A 26,128-nucleotide genomic window follows, 5' to 3' on the forward strand; every position below is an offset into this window, starting at 1 on the left:
TCCTATAATGGAATCTATTCAGCCCAGCATGACTGCCCACAGCCACTCACCCAGCCTATTAGAGTCTTGAACCCTGAGGACCCCTCCTGCCAGCTCCCAGGCTCTGACAGCCTCAATTTTACCCCTCATTTCCCCAACTCTAGCAAGTTGCAAGTGCTTCTTGAATTTGTTACTGTATTTCTTTGATATTCCCTTTGACATTTTGTTGCCAATTCTCTTTTTAATAATTTATCTTTTTATAATAGCTTGTAAGGTAGTAGGGTACACCATGTATATGAGAGAAGCCAAAACAAACAAACAAAAAAGACACAAAGTTTTTGTGGGAAACAACATAGCAGCCTTACAAGAATGCTTTGGAAATGGCTCAGGGTTTATGCATCAGAAATCCTGCCCATGTCCAAGATTTCCCAGGGAAATCTTCCTGACCCAGTGCCAAGGGAGCTAATCAATCTAATAATACTGTGTAACAAAGCCTCAGGAAGAATTTCATGCCCAGAAAGTCCTTTGCCCAGCAATATATTGAAAACAGATAAAGGGGGGAGGGAGAAATGCTGGGAAGAATTAGATTCCACACTCATATAAACCCTGATCTAAATTCAGACTGGGCACTTAGTTCCTTGTTGAGTTGCCCACCTGGCCTGGCAAGTGTACTGCTTCATTACACTTTGCTAGCTTGCTTTTTACCAATCTCAATCTCATATCTGATATGTTTTTCTTGCAGGAGAGTAGGAATCTCTGTTCCAGCCATTTCCAGTAACAAACTTACTATTTCTATTTACCTTAAGTGAGTCCAGAATAGCCATAGCATCTGTGGGTCTAAACATTCCTTTTAAGATAATTAGATAAGCAATGCTCCTAATGAATAACTTCAATTTATCTAATAGGTTTTTGTTGTCTTATTTGCAACAGAATGCAGGAATAGAGCTGCCATCTTTAAAAACTGGCTTTCTTGGGGCTGGCACTGTGGCATTATGGGTAAAGCCACAGCCTATAGTGCCATCATCCCATATGGGCATAGCTCTGGCCACTGCGGCCAATTGGGGAGTGAACCAACAGAGGGAAGGCCTCTCTCACTCTCCCTCTCTCTCTCTCTCTGTGTAACTCTGATTTTCAAATAAATAAATAAATCTTTTAAAAAATTAAAAAATATTGAAAAAAACTGGCTTGCTTTCTGCCTAGGAACTCATTCAGTCTTCAACTTCTATTTGCTTATTTATTTTTACTTAAGTGAAATATACAAGATATGTATAGAAACAGGCATGAATCTTGGGTTTACAGCACAGCTAACTTTATATAGGTACACACTCAGATCAAGTCATAGCTCATTCCCAACAACAGAACCTTCATACTGCTTTAAGAACTCTCAAGGGCAGATGGTCCCTCTTAAAAAGGTGGGGTGGGGTAGGGGGTGGAGGAGAAGAAATTCAAGTAAACATCGAAGAAAGACCATTCAATGTTTAGTGATGCCAGTACAAGGCTAACAGTTGGCGCTATTTTGAACTAAAATGTTAACTGATATGACTGCCTGTTCCTCCTTTTCTTCTTCATTTCCTGTCTCTCATCCCTTCACTCTTTTATTTTAGTAACACTAATAACACTGGATGGAGTGAAGGACAGACTTTAGGGGACAGAGGAAGTTAGTGGTTAACAGACCATAGGAGATTTTTGTTAGTTTAGCTGAGATATAATTAAACCCACAAGGCCATATTTAAGATACTTCTGGAAAATTCTGGAACTCAGAAATTTTAGTGACAGAATCCATGTGTATAATGAAAGACAGGAGTCAATGATCGCTGGGTCAGGGAGTAGGTCCTTACCAGAGATTAGACACTGATAGAAAAGCCTTGATTTCCTCTCGCATTTGGTTCTCTTTGAAACACCTTCCAGACATACAACTGATGTGTTCAGTGGCAACCAGAGATATGGCTCTGATGCTTATAGTAAATGTCAGGGATCAAGGTAGAGTATTAGAGAATTACAATAGAGAAGGAGATAATGGATGAAAAATCTCAGCTAAAATACTCTGTAAGTGAATGTATGAAAAATGGAACAGGGCTTGGCATGTAGCAATAAGTGTGAATAAGTGCCATCAATTATTATACAACAGACACTCAGTTTCTGCTTGTCACTTAAGGATGTCTTTCTCATACATATTTTAATGATTTCTAAATCCTGAAGAAGGGACCCAACTTAACTTTAATTGCATTATGTCAAATTACATTGAATCTATGCTTGAATATTATGTAGACCACTGAGTTATTTGCCCTCTGTTATGTTGTCCCATAGTCTTTATCAAACCATAGTATTTAATTTTATGACCCTTTATGAATGTATGTTATTTACCATACTTTACTATTTTTTTTTATTTTAGAGGCAGAGAAAGACAAAGAGAATGGTGCTACTTCATACATCACATATTTTATGAATAGACCGCCAAAGGATCTTTATGGATTGCATATTTTTAACTGTAGAATAATTACCAAAGTAAATGCTGGAAATTCCATTCTAAAGAATTTTTCTAAATGGGTAAAGAACTGGAAAATATTTCTAAAAACTTATCTAACAGTTGAGGGAGCATAGACTCATTACAGAAGAGTACTGAAACATTGACTATCCAGAAATCTCCTTCCCAGAGCCATTACATTTCTAGAATTCCAGAAGCAAGATATAGCTGGTAGGAGGTGAAAAGTATCCATCTATCGGATTACCCATGTGATCACAACAAAGAAGTACTGAGAATCCAGTAGTATCGATGCACAGATTGGTTATCTATGTCAAGCTAAGAACCATGATGAAGTCAGGGGGTGAGAAACAAGACAAGCAAGGAAAAGGAAAAGGGGAAAGGTATCAAGACAATGGCAGCAGTAGAGATCATACTTACTAGAAACCACAGTGAGTAACAGACTAAATGACAGAGCAAGAACTTGTCATCAAGGGGCTTGGATAATTTGGACCAGGACAAATCAGGTTGGACAAGCAAACAACAGAAAACCCGAATCCCAAGTCAGAGAGCAGGCAGTTGCTGTCTGAGAGTATAACAGTCAATGAAGGCAGCTACAAGAATGGAGAATGAGAGTCAGTGGAGTCCAGAAGGAGCTGAGAGCAGACCAGGACAGGCCTACAGCCAACAGCATGGATTTTAATCAGCCAAAAATACTTGGGCACAGTGGCAGAGTGTTGGTGACAGGCAGGATCAATGCGTTGCAGATACAGGAGCTCACAAAGTGATTATAGGGGTTGATGACTACATCTGATTTGCTTTTCAGAGCAAGGCCAGCAGCAAAGTTGGATTGACTATGGTTATTATATGTCTCATGGGGATTAGTTATAAACTCTTGTCTTAATGGAGATGAGTAAATGCCTTTGTAATTATTGGAGAAGCAGGGACTGAGGTGTTCATCCCAAGAATGAAAAATAACAAAACTGATTTATAATTTGGCAATACTTTAAAATGGAAGAAAATGAAAATGGCTACCTGTCCATTAATGCCATAAAGGCAGTTAATGGCACAGTTTATCTTCACAGTGGCAGGTTGTTACGATGTAGCATGATAGCCTAATGGACAGGTCTGTAAGAGTGGAACAATTGAATCAAATACAGTTTAGAAGTCTTCCTATAGGACCTGTAGCAGAGGGAAGAAAGAAGTTTCCAAAATAATCTGCCTAAAGCTTCAGAAATAAACCTGATTGTAGACTCTCTTTTTAATATGCAGAAGTGTCTACAATAGCACATACCAAAATTTTTACCAATTTGAAGGGGAAACATGAGTTTTTGAGCTTGAAAAAAAAAACTGTTTAAAAAAGACATTGATTCATAGATTAAGACTAGTTTAGTAAACCAATAGATTTCTAGTGTTTAAAATTATATGGTGTATTCCAAAATAAATCTTCTGATTCTTATTTCTTAAATGTCATTCTTGTTAAATGATTTGAGAATGCTCTTATCTCCAGCTTAATGGTTATTTAATAAATTAAAAATTAGAGACATAAAAATGCTGATAACTGAATGTATACTTTATCATTGGTAATCTGGGGATGCCTAACATGGACAGAGAATTAGGAGAGGACACACAGTTGCCTACTAAGATGAAGAGGACACAGAGAGAAGGGACCTCCCCTTTCCTCCAGGAACATAGCCTTGCTCTACATTACCAGGGCCCCCAGGGTTTCTGTTAAGCAAAGAACATCCATAGCCACCCACCGAGGGGGTGATCATGGGTCCCAAGCCTTTCATTGGGACCTCATTTCTATGGAAAGTAGAAATGTTTAAAAGTTGGGAATGAGAGGAGGGCAAGATCAGAATCATTCCCAGGATATGTTACAGTATTTAATTGCTCTGTCTCCTGGAGTTTCTAAGCTGGGGAATTTGATCTGGGATAGGAAGCCACCTTCTTCTCTTGTGATAAAGTAGCAGCACTTCTACAGCTGAAAGAGTGGAACCCGTGGGAAATGGAAAACAGGAAGGGAGTGAGAGAGACAGGAACAAAGAATAGGAATCAGAACATAGGAATAGAAGATGAAGATGTGTCTCGGGAAAACCTCAACAGGCATGAGAAGGCTGGTAGAACTAACTAGCCAGGGCTCCCTTCCTAAAGGTGTTGAGAAAGCAAAGCCATCAAACAATCATGTATTCTGAGTGTAGTTTGAGCATATCAAATATTCATATGGTCACAATATTAGATGGTGAGGAATTCCTGGCCAGAAAACAGTTACCAGATTGATATAGCTTTCCTTTATTTTACTTCATGTTTGTAGAAGACATTTCTTTAGACACTGGATATGGCACTAATTTATCATAAATATTCCAATCCTGCCATATTTACAAACCAGCATTTAAAATCTTTTATCTTAATGTAGTGCATGTAAATTGAAAAAAAAATTTTCATTTAAAAATTGGTATAAAGTTAACACCCATGGAAAAAGGGTTACTATTAACTAAATAGGAAAGTAGATTAGGTCCACCTTCCCCAAGCCTCAAGGAACCAGGAGAGACAGGTGACCAGGTCTGACCTAGAACGTCTGAGCAGGAGTGGCCTGTATCACTTCTGGAATGAAGGGATTAAGTCAGTGCTTGGCCCCCAGTCATCTGCTTTCGTCTTCCACTTGGAAGTATTTCTTGGTGCTCAGTGATCACATAGGGGACAGTGGCTCTGGAAGGTCACTTAATTCACCGTAGGCTTTGTAAGATGGAAAGGAAAATGTTCTTATAAGCCACTGAGATTTAGAGCTCATTCTTGCCACTCCAACATAACTTATTTATTTTTTAAAGATTTATTAATTCATATTTGAAAGGGAGAGAAGAGAAAGAGTGAGAGAGAAAGAAAGATCTTCCATCTGCTGGTTCACTCCCCAAATGAATGCAATGGCTGGAGCTTTGCCAGACTGGAACCAGGAGCTTCTTCCTGGTCTCCCATCTGGGTGCAGGGGCCCTAGGGCTTAGACCATCTTCCTCTGCTTTCCCAGCCACATTAGTAGGGAGGTGGATCAGAAGTAGAGCAGCCAGGATTCAAACTGGAAGTGATATAAAATGTCAGCACTGCAGCCTTCTACACCATAGCACCAGACACAGCTTATTTTTTTAAGATTTATTTATATTTTTAAAAGGGGAGGGAGAGGGAGAGGGAGAGGGAGAGGGAGAGAGAGAGAATGAGAGAAAATCAATCAATCTTCTATCTTCTGGGTCACTCAATGGCTGCAATATCCAGGACTGAGCCAGGCTGAAGTCAGGAGCCTGGAATTGAGTCCTGGTTTCCCAATGGGTGCAGCGGCCCAGCACTTGAGCCATCTTTCTCTGCTTTCTGAGGTCCATAGGCAGGGAGATAAATCTGAAATGGAGCAGCTGGAACAGGAACCTGGACTCATATGGGTGCGAGTAGGCTTAACCCACTATGCCATAATACTGGCCCCAAGGTTTCCATTCTCTCATTAATTTAGGTTTCCTTTTCATAGCATAAGTAAACTTTTCCAATAAAACACTAATGAAATAATGTGACGAAGCTGCCAAAAATGTTAAAAAATGGGAAAGCCTTAAATGTCCATGGATTGGAAGAATATTAAAATATCCACAGTACCCGAAATAATTTATGGATTCAATGCCCTCCTTATCAAAATACCAATGACATTCCTCACATACGAAATGTACTGCAGAGCTAATACACACATGCACACACACACACACACACACACCAATGGAACATAATAGAAACCCCAGAAATAAAACCACGCATCTTCAGCCAACTTACCTTTGACAAAGTCACCAAAGAATCTCTCTAGGGACACAAAGTCTCTTCCATAAATATGTGGAAAAACTGGATTTTCAAAAGCAGATGTTTGAGTCAAGGTTCTCACCTCTCACTGTATAAAAAAATCACCTCAAAATGGGACAAAGATCTAAATGTAAGACTGGAAGCTTTGAAACTACTAGAAGAAAACTCAGGTGAGACACTTCAAGACATCGCCAGAGGCAGCAAAGCTGTGACTAAGACCCTAAAAGAACTGACAGGGAAAGGAAAAAATAGACAAATGAAATTATTTCAAGCTAAGAAGCTTCTATACAGCAAAGGAAATTATTACCAGAGTGAAGAGAGGACCAATAAAATGAGGGAAAATATTTGCAAACTATTTCTCTGGCAAAGACTTAATACCTAGTATACATAAGGAACTCAAAAAACTCAACAACAAAATATATCCAGTTAAGAGCTCAAAAAAATGACCTAAATAGACAATTTTTCAAAGAAGAAATACAAATGACCATGAACACATGCTTGTATACACACACACACACTGCTCAGAATCAGAAGCCATCAGGGAAATACGAATCAAAACCACAATGAAGTATCTTCTCATTCCAGTTAGAAATACTATTATCAAAAAGGAAAACAATAACAAGTGGTGATCAAGTAGAGAAAAAAGAACCCTGATACACTGTTGGTAGAATCGCAGTGTAGTATAGCCAGAGTTTCCTCAAAAAACTGAAACTGGGTCCACTATATGACCCTGCTACTTCATTTCCAAGTACATATCTAAAGGAAATGGAACCTGTATGTGAAAAAGATATCTGTACTCTCGTGGTTTTTGTAACAAAGATATAGAATCAACCTAGATGCTGACTGATAGATGAATGGCTAAAGAAAATATGTGGGGTCAGCACTGTGGCCTAGTAGGTAGGAGAAGCCTCTGCCTTGCCCATGGTGCGGCCAACCCATATGGATGCCAGTTTGAGTTCTGACTGCTGTACTTCAGATCCAGCTCCCGGATTACAGATTGAGAAAGCACCAGAGGATAGCCCAAAGTTTGGGCCCATGCACCCATATGGGAGATGAGGAAGAGGATCCTGAATAATGGCTTTGGATAGGCCCAGCTCTGGCTGTTATGGCCAACTGGGGATTGGAGCAGCAATGAAAGACTTCTGTGTCTGTAACTCTGTCTCTCTAAACAGTATCTTAAAAAAAAATATGCTGTATACACATAAAGGATGAATAAAATCTTATCATTTGCATCAAAATGTAGGAAATTAAAGATGATTATACTAAGTGGAATAAGGTATACAAAGACAAATATAGTATGTTTCTCTCATATGTGGAAGTTAAAGTGCACACACACACACAAACACACATGAATATAAACTAGTGATTACTAGGGGTTAGGAAGGGTGGGGAGACAGGACAAGCTTGGATAATGGGTACCAAAACACAGTCAGGTGAAGGTAATTGGATCTGCTGTTCCACAGAACCATAGGGTAGTTAAAGTTCTTGATAAAGGAATTGGAAGAGCTGATTACTTGGTATTATAGGTTAATGCTATACGTATCTGTTGAAATATTGCACTGAGCCCCATAAAAATGTGCAGGTTTTCATGTTAGAATTTATAAGAATATTTAAATATGTTCCTTTCTTAGAAATGTGAAGTCTTCACCTATCCATTGCAATTATAGTGATGACCTGTATATACAGCATCAGTATACCAATGATTCTGTGCCAAGATGATATAGGCAAGAAGACAGCTAACAATGAGGAGCTGAGGTTATCAGTTTCTCTCTCTGTAGCCTGCCTGCCCCACCCAAGCCCCTCCACCTTGCCTTCTGTGCTGTGGAAAATCACAGCTTCCACACAACTGTTGCTCAGGACCAGCACTAATCTAAAATCAAACTAAATCTAACATGGCTGCTAACTGTGTCCTGGCAGTGATGCTTAGCTAATTATAATATAACAATAAAATTGCCATGGTAGACACTCCCATTCTCATTATGCAGCTGACACCATGACACTTCTGAGATTTCAAAAAAAAAAAAAAAAGTAGGGGGGGGTGGGGAGACAAGGAAATATTATTCAAATCCTGCCCCAAACGCTATACCCCATGTGTGTTCAATGAACCCTGCCCATGACACAAGCCACTATGCCTGTACTCCCTTTCAAGTGGGTACTTTTGCTTTGCAGGCAAATATACTTTATTCCTCTGTCAACATTTACTGATACTTCATACTTGAATTTGTTCTCATGTTCAGAGACAAGAACCTGGATCCTTAGGGCCGGCACTACAGTGCAGAGGGTTAAACTGCCACCTGAGATGCAGTCATCCTATTTTATAGTAGCATCCAAACCGCACTTCTTCTAGTCGAGCTATCTGCTAACGGGCCTGGGAATACAGCAAAAGATGCCACCCAGGTGGGAGACCCAAATGAAAGTTCTGGCTCCTGGCTTTGGCCTGGTCCAGCCCTGGACACTGTGGCCATTTTGGGATTGAATCAGTGGATGAAAGATCCCTTTCTACTTTTTCTCTGTCACTCTTTCAAATAAATAAAATAAATTTAAAAAAATAAAGAACATGGACCAAGCCATCAATGACATCTTGATGCAAAAACTGCAGAGCAAGTAGACATACAAAATACTATATTTTAGCCAACTAATTAATCAATTATTTTCCAATCATTCTGCTAAAATCAAACATGTTGGTAATAAAAATAAACTAACCTTTGGTATCAACCAATTGTCACTGATTTCAATTATTTTAAAGACTACATATGTGAAAGTCAGAATTTTATATAGAGAAGGAATTATAGACAGAGAAGGAAAGATAGAGGGAAAGGAAATCTACTTCCATCCACTGGTTCATTCTCCAGATGGCCACAATAACCAGTGTTTGCCCAAGTCAAAGCCAGGAGCTAGCAGCTTCAATGGGTCTCCCAAGTGGGTGGCAGGGGCCCAAACACTTGGGTCATCTGCTGCTGCTCTTCCCAGGCCATTAGCAGGGATCTGGATTGGGAGTGGAGCAACTGGGACAAGAACTAGCACCCATATGGGATGCTAAAGTTGGAGGTGGAAGCTTTACCCATTACAAAAAATGCTAGCCTCTGTTTTCAATTGTTAAAGTACAATATTTATAAATGTTTACATAGAAGAAATCATTGTATTCTTGAAAAGAGCTTCTTGTCCACTCATTTCCAAATGACTACGTTTTGATTACTAACTATAAAACAAAATATCAGATTCACAAGCCAGCCATTAGTTTGTCTTAGAGCCAAATTTGAGAGGTCTTTCACAGCAGAAAGGAAAAATGAAGGCCTTCAATTGTATAGTAGGAGTCATTCCTCAGTTTCCAGTGTTCAAAAGGGAGTAATGAACAGGAGAAGCTACTCTTGTCACCAATTACTTTGCAGGTTGATGAATGCAAGCTAACTTTCGCTAAGACTGAAATTGATGTGCTACGCAAGCAGAGTAAGACACACACACACACACACACACACGAACTGCAACCATTCTCCTTTCCTTCTCTCAACACCCAAATGTCTTTTAATGTCTTAATTATGCAGGCTTACTAATTAATCTAGCCACTAATTAACATGAACACTGACTCGAGCGCCCAATTTAATAACTTACCTGCAATATCTCTGGAGTCAGAGGCACTACCATTGTGCAACGAGGTCAGCCCCTGCAGTATCTTTGAACAGAACTTCAGATTTCATCTTTCTGTGAGATCCTCGATTAATGCATAAATTGACAGATAATTCTCAGCACCAAACTAAAGAGGGTTCTTATTCTACAAGGCACAGTTCAAGCCTGTGTTGGGTCTGTAGCCTCTCAGTCAAAAACCCCAGAGTTAATGGAGCCATTGCTCTACTCTGCAAACTGCTTTGCTCTGTACATGGGTGACAGTAAATTAAGTAAATTAAGTCAAACGAGAAAAAAGTAGTCAAAAAGCTTAGGCTCAGTCTGCTGTTTCTGTAAGTCCCCTGTTCCACTTTAGCATCTTGGGTTTTAATTCTCTTTTTAAATAACACACTGAGGTATGATTGACAAATAAGAAATTGTATATATATTCTCTCTGTACAACTTGTGACCTTAATATGCATATATATTTGAAGTGATAACTAAAACCAAGCTCATTAATATGCCTATCATCTCACTATCTTCATTTTCTATTTTGGTGGTGAGAACACTTCAAATCTATATTTTAGTGTATTTTAAGTGCACAATATTTGTTTACTATAGTTACCACACTGTACATTAGATCCACAGAACTTCATCATCTTATAAGACTGATACTTTGGATTCTTTGACTATTGCCTCCCTTTTCCCCCAGTGAAGACTATCATGCTACTCTCAGCTTGGATCTTAGATTCCATTTATAAATGATATGAGGCAGTATTTGTCTGTGTGTCTGACTTTTCACTTAGCATAATATTATCTAATTTCATCCCTGTTGTCACAAGTGACAAGACTTCATTTTGTTTGAGGCTAAATAATATTTTATATATAATATATATACATACATGCATACATAAACACACAATATATCCCATTTTCCTTATCCATCAATGGACATTTAAGTTGCCCTTACCCTAATTTATAATGCTTTTTTTCAAATGTGTTCTTGTGAAATGTATGCATTCACAATATGGATTTCAGATCCACTGCCCATTCTACTGAAAACTCAGAAGAGACTTCTCCTACCCCGCAAACCTGTTCTATTCTAAAAATAACACTCTTCACTTACAGCTGCACGAATTAATTTATTTAAGAAACATTTCTTGAATGCCTCTGTGTTGCCTCTGAGGCAAAAAGATAAATAAATAAAAGCTAATTTCTGCCTTCAAGGAAATTACAATCTATTGGAGAATACCAAAAACCAAATCAATGTAAGATATAATGCAATAAATGACAGGTCATGGCATACAAAAGACATCACCGAAGTACCAGGAGTGGGAGCTCATCCCATCCAAAGAGGACCTCAGTGGAATCTTCCCAAATCACCCACAGCCAAATCAGTGTCCCTCCCTCTTGTACTTTCCCCATGTAATTTTCATTGTGGCAGTATGCACCGTGATCAAAAAATCCATTTTGAAATCAGGCAGCATGGTTTCCAATCCCACCTCTTCCCTTCCTGACCTTTGTGAACTTGGAAAAGACCCCTCTATTTTCTGTACATCAGTTTCTTAATCTATCTTATCTATAAAATTGAATAAAAATAGCAAACGTCTTAGGATGTTGGTGGGAAAATTGGATAAATACATTAGGACATGGTTACAGCAGTGCCTGGCACTTAGTAATTACTGAACAAATATTAGCTATAAATATATCATTTCCTGTTCTGTAATCAATTAAGAGTTTGTTATTAGTATAATTGTAACCATTAAAGAGTCCTAATTTTCTTTGGGGAACTTCTGTATTACTAAATTTCAAATAGCAGGGAATTGGCAACAGATTTTTATCTGACACTTTTGTCTAGACTCCTGGCTTCCACTCTGTTCTTCTCAAATCTAGCTTTTTGTTCGTCGCACACTCCTGGGAGAAGTAAAGGACCAAACAGCCTCTAACTAGGGTCTACAATTATAGTGAGGCATAAATTAAGCGTCTGTTCCTCTTAGGAGTTCCTTCTGCTTGGTGCTCTTCCTGTCAGGACAAACTGCCCTGGATAACAGCTTTCTTTCCTCTTCAGCCCCACTTCCCTCGGTGATACTCTCCCCGGTTTTCCAAGGTTTCGGTTTGTTCAACCACAGCCCCATTTCTATGAACCCAAACATACTCTCTGAAGTCTAGCTTCTCCCTTTCTCTATCCATTGTCTTTGGTTTGAAACTTCCTTTATTGCCATTTTTTTTCACTCACTGTGACACTGAAAAGCATCAGTCCTGTCAGTTCATGTGCAGTACAGCATCATGGAAGCATGCTTAACAAACTCTCATCTTAAAGTGCTCATTGATATGACTGAGCAGGAAAATAATACTTTGAACTTTATCTTCTAATCTAAAATAGGTTTTTATCTTTGTGTGTGCATGTGTACATATCTCATAGTATTTCCTTAGTCCGTTTTGTGCTGCTATAACAGAATACCAGATATCAGATAATTTGTACAGAACATGTATTTCTCACAGTTCCTAAGACCAGGAAGTATAAGATCAAGTCACCAGTATCTCACATGGGACCACCTGATGCAACATCAGGTGGTGTATGGCAGGAAGACATAGACATAGAGAGTCATAGACATAGAGAGATTCTGCCCTTGAATGCCCTTTCTGTAACAGTGTTCTACCATACATGAGGATGCAGCCTTCATGACTAAACCCTTCCAGCAGGCCCTGCTGCTCAACACCATTACACTGGCAATGAAAATGCAGCATGAGTTTTCCTGGGGACTAATATTCAAGACACAGCAATTATAAATGAATGAGATCTGTTTAATTTCAATTAAACTATTTTAGTTACAAGTTTCAGTAAAGTTGAGAGAAAAGATTATTTCAACAGATGCAAGACATGTGTTATCAATTACCCTTCCAGAAAACTCAGACTCAAGATTGTCAAGTGTAGTCGTTAACTGACAGTAGAGAGGAAAGGTGGTTACGTCAAATGGATTGTGCCTTAGGTAAATGACCTAGCATATGTTGTGAAAAAAGGATGGCACATATCAAGAAAATTTAAAGAAACTTTGCAATTCTAGAATGACATGAAAGATATGAAGCTCTATCCTACTGCATGAATTAGGATGGTTAGTAAATATGTATCAGAAAATAATTGTGTTTGCAACTTCAATATCATAATAAATGGGAGCAGACCTGACCAAGTTGACTTAGATGTAGGTCACCTCCCTATAACATATGATTGTAACTAGATATGGCAACTGAACTCCAGTAATTGCTATTGGTTTCTAATTATTCCAGGGCATAGTGGGGACAAATGCTGAACCTGGAATAAATCTGGGCAGCATATTGGACAGGAAAGCAAATATTTTACGATAAAAATGGTAGGTTTTTCTCTTTTTTCTTTTCTCTCTGCCTTTCTTTTTTAAAAATATTTTAATTTATATTTATTTATATAAGGTGAAATTTTTTCCTTCTAACTTACGGTGGAAATATTGGGATATATGATTACAAGAAGAGAGTGGCTGGATGCATAGGTAATGTCACACAATGGAATTCTGATCTCTGGGATGTGGCTTATGTTACTAGAAAGGTAGCCCTTGAGAATACAAAATATATTAGTTTATGATATTCACTAAGTATACATTTATCCATAGAATAAGTGATATGATCATAAGTAACTTATATTGAACACAGTGGACTTGTAAATAAAAGTGCACATTCAGTTGTGACATAAAGCAAATTGAGCATATGATAATGATGAATACAATGTAGAAACTACAACAGAACAAAGTAACAGTAAGTGTTATTACCATCCATTGAATACTTCCTATTTTCCAGGCCCTTGAAAGGGATCCCATTTAATGTTCCAGTGTGCCTTTGGGGTAGCTTATTATTGCCTCCAATACACAGATGTTTTAATGAGGTTTAATTGATTTAATCTCTGCTAAAAGTCCTGGAGCTAGCAAATGGCAGAGAAAGTACTTGAAGTCGGGATCATCGAACCACGTAATTCACCATTGTATATAGATATTTAAGGATAAAACATGCAGAAAAAAGCAGATAAAGTCCTAAATGACCTCAGACACCCCTATAAACAGGATGTAGGCAATAAATAAAATAATATTGTGGGGGCAGCATTTATCCTGGCAGTTAAGATGATGTTTAGGGTACCTGCATCCCACATCTGAGTGCCTGAGTTCTGTGCCCCATCATGGCTCTTGACTCCAGCTTCCTGCTAATGGAGACCCTGAAAGGCATGGATGTTGGCTTAAAGTGATTGGGTTCTGGCTACTCACATGGGAGATCTGAACTGAATTCCTACCACCATCCAGGCCCACTCCTGGCTGTTGCTGGCACTTGGAATGAAATAGTGGTTAGGATCTCTCTCTCTTTTGCATGTGTGTGTGTGTGTGTGTGCATGATTCTCAAACATATGCTTGAAAATTAAAATTGTGATAATACATGATAAAACAATTCTGATAAGAAACAGAACTTTGTAGATACACATAAGACTGAAAACAGGACAAGTGTTCCCATTCTTGTTATTCTGGCAATGCAGATAGCAAGCTTTCACACACACACACACACACACACACACACACACACACAGTTAGAATACGTGATCACCTGTAAGTTTAGCTGATATGCACCTGTAACGATACTGAATTCCCTGAACAGAAGAAAGTCATAAGGTTTTCCTGACACAATCACAACGCTGGCATATCACCATCTATTTATCTATTGCAACATGTCTCATTCAGCAAAAACCCAAGACTTTTTCTAAATTTGTTTTAAAGACATTCAGCAGCACCTCATAAACTATAAAAGACCACACAAATGACATTAGATACTATTCCTTGACTCATCAGAAACACATTTAAAATTACATGGATTTCAGTCAAAAATAGGTCAATGTGATTCAATAGTTGAACCTGCTCCCAAATGGAAGGTGATATAATCTTAGTATTCATTAGCAGTTTATCAAATCTACTTCCCTGATAGAACTGACCTGTGCTACTACAATCTCTCTTGAGATATTTTGCTTCATTCATGTCATATATTTCAAGAGGAATACATTAAATATTTGAAATGGAATAATATTTCAAGGACTTTTAAAAATGGTTTATTCATTCATTTGAAAGTCAGAATTGCAGAGAAAGAGAGAGATATGGGGTAGGGGGAGAAAGTGATCTTCTATATGCGGGTTCACTTCCCAGATGGCCACGATAGCCTGTGCTGAGCCAGGCTGAAGCCAAGAGCCAGGAGCCTCAGGTAGGTCTCCCACATGAGTGGCAAAGGCCCAAACACTCGGGCCATCCTCCTCCGATTTTCCCAGGCCATGAGAAGGGAGCTGGATCAGAATTGGGGCAACCAGGACATGAACTGACACCCTATGGGATGTGGGTGTCACAGGTGGAAGTTTTACTTACTCAGCCACAAAGCAGGCCCCTGTGTAAATACACATCTCTAAGGGAAAACAACATTCAGTTCATTCATGTGAAACACAATGATTCTTGTTTCATGGTTTTGACTTTTGTGGCTTCCTCGGTCTAGGTTAACTGATCTTAAGGAATGACTTGGTTAGAGTCCCAGTCACTGGAGCTGTTCGGCATCATCTGAGCATCTAGATTTTGATATCATTTAATAATATATAATTGTACTCGGTCATCTTTAAGGATATCTCTCAGTGCTGACCCACTACCTGCTGCTTTACACGAATGTCAAATTCCATCAACTCCCGACACCGAGTGAGTGATGATTATGCTGGACTTTATGTGAATGAGGAGAAAGTGAATTTTAATGTTATAATATCAGTAGTACATCTCCATGAAAATTTTAGAATGGACACATCCTGCAAAAACCTACAGACAAGGACATTTGATATATATGTTGTGTTTTTTGAATCATTTTTCCCTCAAAGGTAGATTGTAATGAGAATGGAAATGTGGAAAATGGAAATGGAAATTTTATCTATTTGAAGGAAAGTTCTCAAAGCCACCATGCAGAGCATTGAGAACATGAACAACAGGCGCATCAATGAATGGCTGTATTAACTGTGTGTTAATTGGATCTAATTCTAGGAAGAGTGGGAAATTAAATGTTGGGCAATGACCAAGGAAGGCACCAATGTGAATCCAGAAAATTGAAGGGAAAATGTGTATGATTAATGCTTGGAAGAATTCTTCAGCCAAGGTGATAAAATGCCAATAACTAAAGTGATGGGGGATCTCTGGGAAATCTCCAGGCTTTGGCTCTGACTTATAAAACACATAAAATGCCAAAAAAAAAAAAAACACAGATGAAATAAATGTAAAAGAAATAAGTAGCAAACTTCATAACTGAAGTTCCATCTAGAACAAAAGTTGAACACATAAAGGACAGACTAATTTGAAAAAAGAATTAAGGTTCTGAAAGGGAGGAGAATTAGCCAGTTTAAGAAGCAGAATCTCTAAAGGATCTTGACAACTACATAGAAATAATGAGATAAGGAAGACATTTTTTTTTCTGTATGAATTATTTATCAGAGTTGGAGGATAAGAAATGCCAAGTACTAAGATACATCTGTTTCTTTTCTCCCAAAGTACAGAGGAAGAGAGTGGGCCAGTGTGATCTCTGTGTACAATTAAGAGAAAGACACAGAGTAAGATTGATCTGATCAAATGTTACATGCAGGTGATGGTTGGAATGGCATTAGTCCTACTCAACCTCATGCTCGTCTGTGCTTTCCACATTCGGTTGAGATCTCCACACTATTCACCTAACACCTTCGATCAAATGAGACCTCACATTCACAGGCAGCAAGGTAGAACATAATTAACAAACTACAGGAAGACAGTCTGAATTACAGTTTCAACTTCTGGTCTCACCCCATGACACGCTAGTCTCTTGTGGCCACCTTATCATAGTTATCATTCTCACTACTGTGCAGAACTTATCTATGCAGTGTCTACTCCAACTCATAGGTTCTGGCTCCAACTGATGCCCATAACTTATGATACAAATTCTATAGACACAATAATCGATAGCTGAGACACAAATACAAAAGGGTTTGTCCATTTCCACGCTGCCTCAGCACTCCTTCAGCGTACAATAAGGGGACAGGGTTGTGGCATAGTGGGCTGTGCCTCTGCCTGCAGTGTCAGCATCCCACATGGGCACCAGTTCTAATCCTGGCTGCTCCACTTCTGATCCAGCTCTCTGCTATGGCCTAGGAAAACAGCAGAAGATGGCCTAAGTGTTTGGGCCTCTGCACCCATATGGGAGACCCAGATGAAACTCCTGGCTCCTGACTTAGGATCAGCCCAGCTCTGGCCATTTCAGCCATTTGGAGGAGTGAACCAGTGGATGGAAGACCTTTATCTCTGTATCTCCTTCTCCCTCTAACTGCCTCTCAAATAAATAAATAAAATCTTAGAAAAAAGAGTACAATAAAATAATGTGAATACATTTATCCTGATCATCAAAACTGCATTTGAACGTGGCTGGGGAGATTTGGGAATACTGCTGAGATAAAAATTCAAGTGGTACATGTGATGGAATCTCTTACTTGGTACTACTGTTATTTACATCCTTTATGCAGGAAAAAGACCTAGACCCCAAAAAGGACCAAATTATCCTCATCATCTGACCTGCTGATTTGAGGGTACAGATGCAAATGAGTAATCTGTCATTTTATTTCAAAATACTAATTAAAGAAACTTGGAGTTTCCCTATCATCACTAATTTTCTGGATTCTTGTATGTTTCAGATAGTAAAATTACCTTTATGCTCTTCTTGAGGGATTCAGATAATTGGTCTAATGTGATGTACCCACATCAATAAACAAATAAGTCTCATTTAAAAAGAAGTCACAGAAATAATTTCTATAATTCATAGTTTTAAAATCCACATTAATAACAATAAGATAATATTTTCACAATACATGAGCATCTTCATTACCTGAAGCTTTGGATAATTTTCTATTTTTAGAATCCAGCAACAATCTATTGTGTAGAGACAGAAAACACTGCATAGAGGTTTCCATCATCTGCTTTACATTAGTATTTCTTAAACCAAGACTCTTAGAGAAGTTCAGGAAGGCACAAACAAACACACCATGAAGCTGAGAGCAACCTGTTCACATAGCTGCTTCCCAGACTGCTATTACTGTCAGCATAATGTCTGCGTACTCTCTATCCCTCCCTGTCTGTCATTATCATGTTGTCAGAGCCGGCTTTGGCTTTCCCTTCGTTATCACCTCTGCTACCTCTCCTTACTTTCACCCTTCTATAAATTGATCTGAACTCAGGTCAAACTGCTTTCAGGTTATGAAACAAAGAGAAAGATTAGAAATGCTAAGAATGTGGTTGGTGAATGGAGAAAAACTCAGCAACCTGTTGGTCTGTGTGAATTATTCATCAACCTAAACACATTAGATAATGACACCAAAATCATCACAAACAGAAGTCTATTCTACAAAATGTACAATTCCTCTCTTTCAACATGAAAACTGCTAATATAGAATTCTTTTTCAGAGTTCTCTGTATTTCAAGGACACAATTTCAAGAACAATCCCTGTGGTCGAAGAACACAATTACAATGATCAGGTTTTAAAAAGAATGTGGAGAGGAGTTAGCTTTGTTTAAATCTTTATGCACTGGTTTATTCCTTCTAAAAATTTTTCCCTGCATAACTATTACATGTCAAGTAATAAGCTGAGTACAAGAAACACAGGGATGAAGAAAACAGTATTTCAGTCCCCATGGAGCTCAGAATCTACTGGCTTAAACAGCCCCAGCTAGTGCAGCAGGTGCTGAAGTTGTAGTCCATCTGCTTTTGTTTCTCCCACAGACTTGCAATTGAGATGCCAACAAGCAATCTGACTTCCCTCCATATGGGGGAAGGTGCATTTCAATTTCTATGTGGTTTTATAGTAGCCCAGCTCAATAAACCTTTAGTGAATGCTTAAAATAAAACAGAATAAGGTTGGATCCATGAAGGCTGAGTAGGGAGGCCCGGCACTTACCTCCACCACAGAAAAGAATCAGAACAAGGTAAAGAACATGTTTCCAAGAAATTGGGGGAAAATTTCAGTAAATAAGTGACAGGATATTTAGGAAGTTCAGACTCAGAAAGTCAGCATATCAAGAGGGACCAACCACACCATAGTTCCAACCTTGGCTCCTTAGTTGTGGGGTAAGGGAGTGGGGGCGGGCTACCATCTTGCCAAGAACAGATAAGCAGACTATTCCAATGTGCCCACCATTGTCTCAGATTGACAGCAGTAACTATAGAAGAATTCATAGTCCTCTTTGCCTTTAAGGCCAGACTAGAAAGCTGAGTCTAAGTGACTGCTTTGCTCCACAACAAGAACCCATACTGTCTCTCCCCACCCCCAAAATTGCAGACGTGGGCTGCTGTGTTATAATAGCTGCTACTGCATTCTCTCCCAGGGGTCAGCAAACAGCTTCTTCACTATCAGAAGCCTCCAGAGGCAGAGATAGGGCACCTCGTAGGGGAGCACCAAGCCCCTTTCCATCCTGCTGCTATAGGACTGCCGATCACAAACCCCAGAACCATGCTCGCCCACTCTGTGTTATCCATGGAAGTCTCCCTCTGCCTGCTGGGCATCACCACCAGCAGCAGTTGATACACCTGTCCAGAGGACCAGACCTGAGAAGTTCCATTTGGCATCTCCTAGCACCAGGTGCTGAATAACTGGGGAACAAGTTCCTGTGTTACTCTTGCATGCCCTGGGAAGACTGGAAACAGTTGCTTTTGTGTCCTGCAGCTCTGGGACCGTACCTGTCAGTGCTATAATCCTTGGTGCAACACACGCTTATCAGGAGCTCTGAAAGGCCCTATCTTCATTGCTCTGCTTCAGACTGGTAGCTGCCATTCCACATTCCCCAGTATGACCTCCTGAACTCACCTTGTGAGACATGGGCAAGTACCTCACTGCATGCTAAAGTTCCACCACTTTGTTGCTTCTGTCAGTCCCAGGGATACATGTGCTGCCCTGTGATACCTGGGGAAGGCCCTATCTGCATTCTTCTGCTCCAGGTCTGCATCTTCGAATGCATAATCCCCAGTACAACCTGAGGTCACTGTACCCTCCTGTAGTTCTGGAACTGTTGAAACAATTTTTCAGAGTCACCTGAGTGACAGGGTAAGAATACCATTGCATCCTGCAGCTCCGGATCTGTGACTATTCTATAAATTGCAGACACCTGTGCTTATCCACAGGCTCTGTGGAAGACCTTATCTGCATCCCATTGATCCATGCTTGCACCTGCTAGTGCACAATCCCCAGCTAATGTGGATTAGAGGGATGTCTGTAAGGTACCTTCCAAGTCCTGAACTCTGGGACTAGGACTGCTGGAGCAATATTCCATAGTCACCTATGTTTGTCCTGTTAGACCTGGGGAGGACTCTACCTCATTCCTTTGCTCTAGATCCATGCCTGCTACTGCACAATCCCCTGCAGGTGAAATGTGGGGCCTGAACAAAGTATCCACAGCATCCTACAGCTTTGGCTCTACACATCCCAGGAAACCCGTGCTTGCCCTGAAAGACCTGGGGAAGGCTCTATTTCCATTCTGCTGCTAGATTCCCTGGCTGCCAGGAGCAATTCTCAGAATAATCTGTGCATTTTCCTGTGAGACCTGGACAAGATACCCTTCCGAACATACAGTCCCAGGAGTCTGAACTATCAGTACCATATTCCTCAGAGCCATCTGAACACACTGGGTAGGACCTGGGGAAGACACTACTTTTATTTCACTACTGCAGAAACAGTCTTGCCAATGTAAAATACCCAGAAAAACATTTATTACCACAGGGGGCTTGGGCAAGTTTAACTCCATATACCCCAGTTTTGGGACTGGGAAGTATGAAGTTGAGGTAAGCCCCAGCATCACTCCCACTCACAAAGGGGCCTGATGAAGTTCCCACCTATATTACATAGTTCCAGGACCATAGTTATAGATGCCACAAACTGCAGCACCATTCAAGCTTGCTTGCAGGAATAAGAGGACAGTCGCTTTGTGTCCCACAGCACCAGGAATGTGACTTCTACCTTTAAAAATCGTAGTATGATTGACACTCAACAGTATGGGGCCTAAAGGCACACAACTTTGGATGTTCATTTCTTTTTTTATTGTTTTTTTTTTTTTTCAGGCAGAGTGGACAGTGAGAGAGAGAGACAGAGAGAAAGGTCATCCTTTGCCATTGGTTCACCCTCCAATGGCCGCCGCAGCCACTGTGCTGCGGCCGGCAGACTGCGCTGATCCGATGGCAGGAGCCAAGTGCTTATCCTGGTCTCCCATGGGGTGCAGGGCCCAAGCACTTGGGCCATCCTCCACTGCACTCCCGGGCCACAGCAGAGAGTTGGCCTGGAAGAGGGGCAACCGGGACAGAATCTGGCGCCCCGACCGGGACTAGAACCCGGTGTGCTAGCGCTGCAAGGCGGAGGATTAGCCTAGTGAGCCGCAGCACCGGCCTGGATGTTCATTTCAACTTCAAAGTCATACTACTACTTAAACTACTGTTGGCTATACAACTGCGGCACTCAAAGACACTGATGTCATTATTACAGCTGAAGACATTGCTCACAAGTTATTCCTCTAGGATATCTACAATCAAATCCAAAGCAACTATGCAACTAGAATCTTGCATCTTCCCTAAACAAAAAAAGAACTTTCCAATAAAAGCTGCTCCCTTAAGAAGAAGGAAATGTTCTATCAGGTAGATGGACATCAACAGAGACCCAGAAAAGAAGAAGCAAGAACTCATGACATCTCCAAAAGAACACACCAGTTTTCCAGAAATAGATCTTTATTTGAAAGAAATCTATGAAGTGCTTGAGAGAGAAATCAAAATACTATCCTAAAACTCAAATAGATACAAGAGAATACCAGTAGATAATTCACAGAAAACAGGGGAAAAAATGTATGATATGAATGATGAATTCAACAAAGAAATAGAAATTATAAGAATCACATAGAAAATTTGGAGCTGAAAATTTTAACAATGAAATAAAAAATTGAGAGCTTCAGCAACAGAATAGACCAAATAGAAGAAATAATTTCTGATCTTCAGAATAAGATTTTGAAATAATCCTGTCAGACAGATACATAGAGAAACTAATTGAAAAGAACAGAGAATGACTCCAAGACATGAGGAATACCATTCAATGAAGCTATATTCATACTATAGGAACAGTTTCAGGAGAAGAGAAGGAAAAGACAAATCTACTTCATAAAATAATAGTTGGATATGCCCCAAGTCTTGAAAGAGATACGAACTTCCAGATTCAGGAAGCTCATAGGACCATAACAAGACAACCCAAACAGAAGTTCTCTAGGCTTATTACAGTCAAATTGTCAAAAATTAAGAATGAGAATCCTTGGCCGGCGCCGCGGATCACTTGGCTAATCCTCCGCCTGTGGCGCCGGCACCCTGGGTTCTAGTCCTAGTTGGAGCACCGGGTACTAGTCCTGGTTGCTCCTCTTCCAGTCCAGCTCTCTGCTGTGGCCTGAGAAGGCAGTGGAGGATGGTCCAAGTGCTTGGGTCCCTGCATCCGCATGGGAGACCAGGAGAAGCACCTGGCTCCTGGCTTCGGATCAGCGCAGCACCAGCCTTGGCCATTATGGGAGTGAACCAACAGAATGAAGACTTTTCTCTCTGTGTCTCTCTCACTGTCTATAACTCTACCTGTCAAACAAAAACAACAACAAAAAAAACAAACAAACAAAAAGTCAAAAGAATGAGAATCCTAAGGAAATTGAGAGAAAAAAATCATGCTACATATAAAGGAAAATCCACTAAACAGGAGAATTCTCAGTGGAAGTCCTAAAGGCTAGAAGATAATAGGGTGATTTATTCAAAGTCTTGAAAGAAAACAAACAAAAAAAACCTCCACCGAAGAATACTATATCCAATGAAGCTATACTTTAGAAGTGAAGGAGAAATAAAGTATTTACAGGTAAGCAAAAAGGAGAGAATTCATTACTAGCCCAACAACAATCCTGAAGGGAGTCCTTCATTAGAAGTCAAGCATCATAACAACCGCTATGAAAATGCACAACAGTACAAAATTCATTAACAGAGAAGATACACGAAAAAGATAATACAACCTTATCACAGAAAGACAATAAAGTGCAAATATAAATAGGAAACAAGCAATATATAAAACAGCCAACAACCAAAAAAATGAAAGGAGTTAATTCTTACTTATCAATACTAACTGTGAATTTTAATTGATTAAATTCCCTATCCAAATATAGCCTCACTGAATGGATAAAATCAAAACAAAACAAGAACCAACTATGCTGACTATAAGAAATTTATTTCACAGTAAAGATACATACAAACCAAAAGTTATGGGTTTGAAAAAAATACACTATAATGGAAACCAGAAGCAAGCAGGAATATCTATATTCAGATAAAATATACTTCAAATCGCAAATCATAAAAAGAGAAAGACACTATATACTGATAAGATGATCAACTCAGCAAAAACGTGACAATCATAAACATATATAAACTAACTCAAGGTCACACAAATATATAAAGCAAGACATCTCACTAGTCCAACTGATCAATTTCAGTTCACAATTGATCACACTGATAGGTCTAAGAGTCAAAGGCATCACGCAAACAAGTCTAGTGTCTGTTAATACCAGCTGATAGAATCAAAAAGGGAGAGAACAATCCATCATGGGAAGCAGGATACACAGCAGACTCTTAGAATGGCAGATGTCCTAAACAGCACTCTGGCCTCAGAATCAGCCCTTAAGGCATTCAGATGTGGCTGAAGAGCCCATGAGAATATCTCATGCATGGAAAGCCAAGACACTCTGGGAAAAAAAAAAAAAAAAAAAAAAAAAAAAAAAAAAAAAAAAAGGAGGACCTAAATGGAAGATCTCTGCAAGTGAGATCCCCGTGGAAAGAACGGGGCCATCAAAAAGGAGGTACGTTTCTCTGAAGGGAGGAGAGAACTTCCACTTTGACTATGACCCTGTCAGAATAAGATCGAAGTCGGTGAACTCAAAAGGCTTCCATAGCCTTGGCAACTCATGACTAGAGCCTAGGGAGGTTACTGACGCCATAAACAAGAGTGTCAAATTGTGAAGTCAACAACAGGAGTCACTGTGTACTTACTTCTCATGTGGGATCTGTCCTTAGTGTGTTGTCCAATGTGAAGTAATGCTATAACTAGTACTGAAACAGTATTCTACACTTTGTGTTTCTGTGTGGGTGCAAACTGATGAAATCTTTACTTAATATATACTGAATTGATCTTCTGTATGTAAAGATAATTAAAAATGAATCTTGATGTTAATGGAATGGGAGAGGGAGCGGGAGATGGGAGGGGTGTGAGTGGGAGGGAAATTATGGGGGGGAAGCCATTGTAATCCATTAACTGTGCTTTGAAAATTTATATTTACTAAATTAAAAATTAAAAAAATAAAAAAAGAAACCAGAAATCAGCCGAGGCACCCAAAACAATGAAAGAAACCAGAATTGGAACAAGCCAAAACCTGTGCCCTGATTGAAAATACCATTCCTCCTGTGCCTTGAACTCCATATTTCAGCCTCAAAACCAAAAGTAACATCATAAAAAAAAGTCTATATTTTAAAAGGGAGATAGATTCCAATACAATAATAGTGGGGTCTTCCATACCCCACTGTCATCAAAGTACAGATCATCCAGAGAATCAACAAAGATACATAAGAGTTACACCATACAATAGAGTGAATAGACCTAAGATATTTACAGAACATTTCATCTAGCAAAGTATACATTCTTCTCATCAGCATATGGAATATTTTCCAGGATAGAGTATATATTAGGTCCAAAACCAAGTCTCCATAAATTTTAAAAAATGAAATCACAACATGTATCTTTTCAGGCCACAGAGGATTAAAACTAGAATTCAACAGCAAGAAAAACAATAAAAAATTTACATTAATGGAAGCAGAACAGCACACACTTAAATAACCAATGGATCAGTGAAGAAATTAAAAAGAAAAAAAATTCTTGAAACAATTGACAATGAAAATACTACATAAAAACATAAAATTAGTCAAAGCCATAATAAGAGGGAAATTTACACTAATACATACATATATTTTAAAAATAGAAATATTTAAAGTAATGATGCATCAGAAGGACTTACATAAGTGAGACCCAAATTAGTAGAAGGGAAGTAATAAAAAGGATCAGGGTAGAAATAAAAGAAATTTAAATTAAAAAAAAAAAATACTAGTGTGTGGGCACTGTGCATTAGCAGATAAAGCCACTGCCTGTAGTGCCAGCATCCCATGTGGGCACTGGTTTGAGTCCAGGCTGCTCCAATTCCAATCCAGCTCTCTGCTATGGCTTGGAGAAACAAGGAAAGATGGCCCAAGTCCTTGAGCCCCTGTACCATCATGGGAGACCCAGAGGAGGATCCTGGCTTCAAATCAGTGCAGCTATGGCTGTTGTAGCCATTTGGGAAGTGAACCAGCAGATCAAAGACACCTCTCTCTCCCTCTCTCCCCTTCTCTCCCCCTCTCTGGCTCTGCCTCTCTGTAACTCTGCCTTTCAAATAAATAAATAAATCTTTAAAAAATACAGCAGGCCAACAAAAGGAAAAGCTGTTATTTTTTAAAAAGATAAACAAAACAAAACTTTATCCAGAAAAAAAAAAACAGAAAACTCAATAAAATTACAAATGCAACAGGAGATGTTTCAATTTATATTACAAAATACAAATGATCATAAGAAACTACTTTGAACAATTACATGCAACCAAATTAAAAATCCTCAAAGAAACAGATAAATTCATGGATGCATACAACCCAGCAAGATTAAATCAAAAAGACATATACTGTCTGATGAGACCAATAACCAGTAATGAGACTGAAAAAGTAATTAAAACTTATCCTCAAAGAAAAGTCTAGGATCTGATGGCATGAAATATGAATTCTACAAAAGCATTTAAAGAAAAATTAACTCACACATTTCTCAAACTATTCCACTATGGAATCCTGCCAAATCCTTTTTATGAGACCAGCATTGCTCTGATATTAAAACCAAGCAATACAGGACAGAAAAAAGAAAACTGCAGGCCAATGTCTTTGATGAATATCGATACAAAAAATTTAAACAACATATTAGCAAACTGAATCAAATATGACATCAGATAGACCAATTATCACAATTAAGTGCTATTTATCCCAGGGATACAAAGATGTTTCAACATTCACAAATCAATAAACAAAGCGTTGATACAATGTAGAACAAAAACC

At 39.1% G+C, this 26,128-nt stretch overlaps 1 protein-coding gene across 6 annotated transcripts in view; it reads right to left on the reverse strand.

The window, feature by feature from the left end:
• GRM8 (glutamate metabotropic receptor 8) overlaps positions 1–26,128 on the reverse strand; it is a 911,553-nt gene that overhangs the window by 84,558 nt on the left and 800,867 nt on the right. The window lies entirely within an intron of this gene.

Source organism: Oryctolagus cuniculus, chromosome 3, assembly GCF_051225735.1.
Source record: "Oryctolagus cuniculus isolate XC-2025 breed Fujian yellow rabbit chromosome 3, ASM5122573v1, whole genome shotgun sequence".
NCBI lineage: Eukaryota > Metazoa > Chordata > Mammalia > Lagomorpha > Leporidae > Oryctolagus > Oryctolagus cuniculus.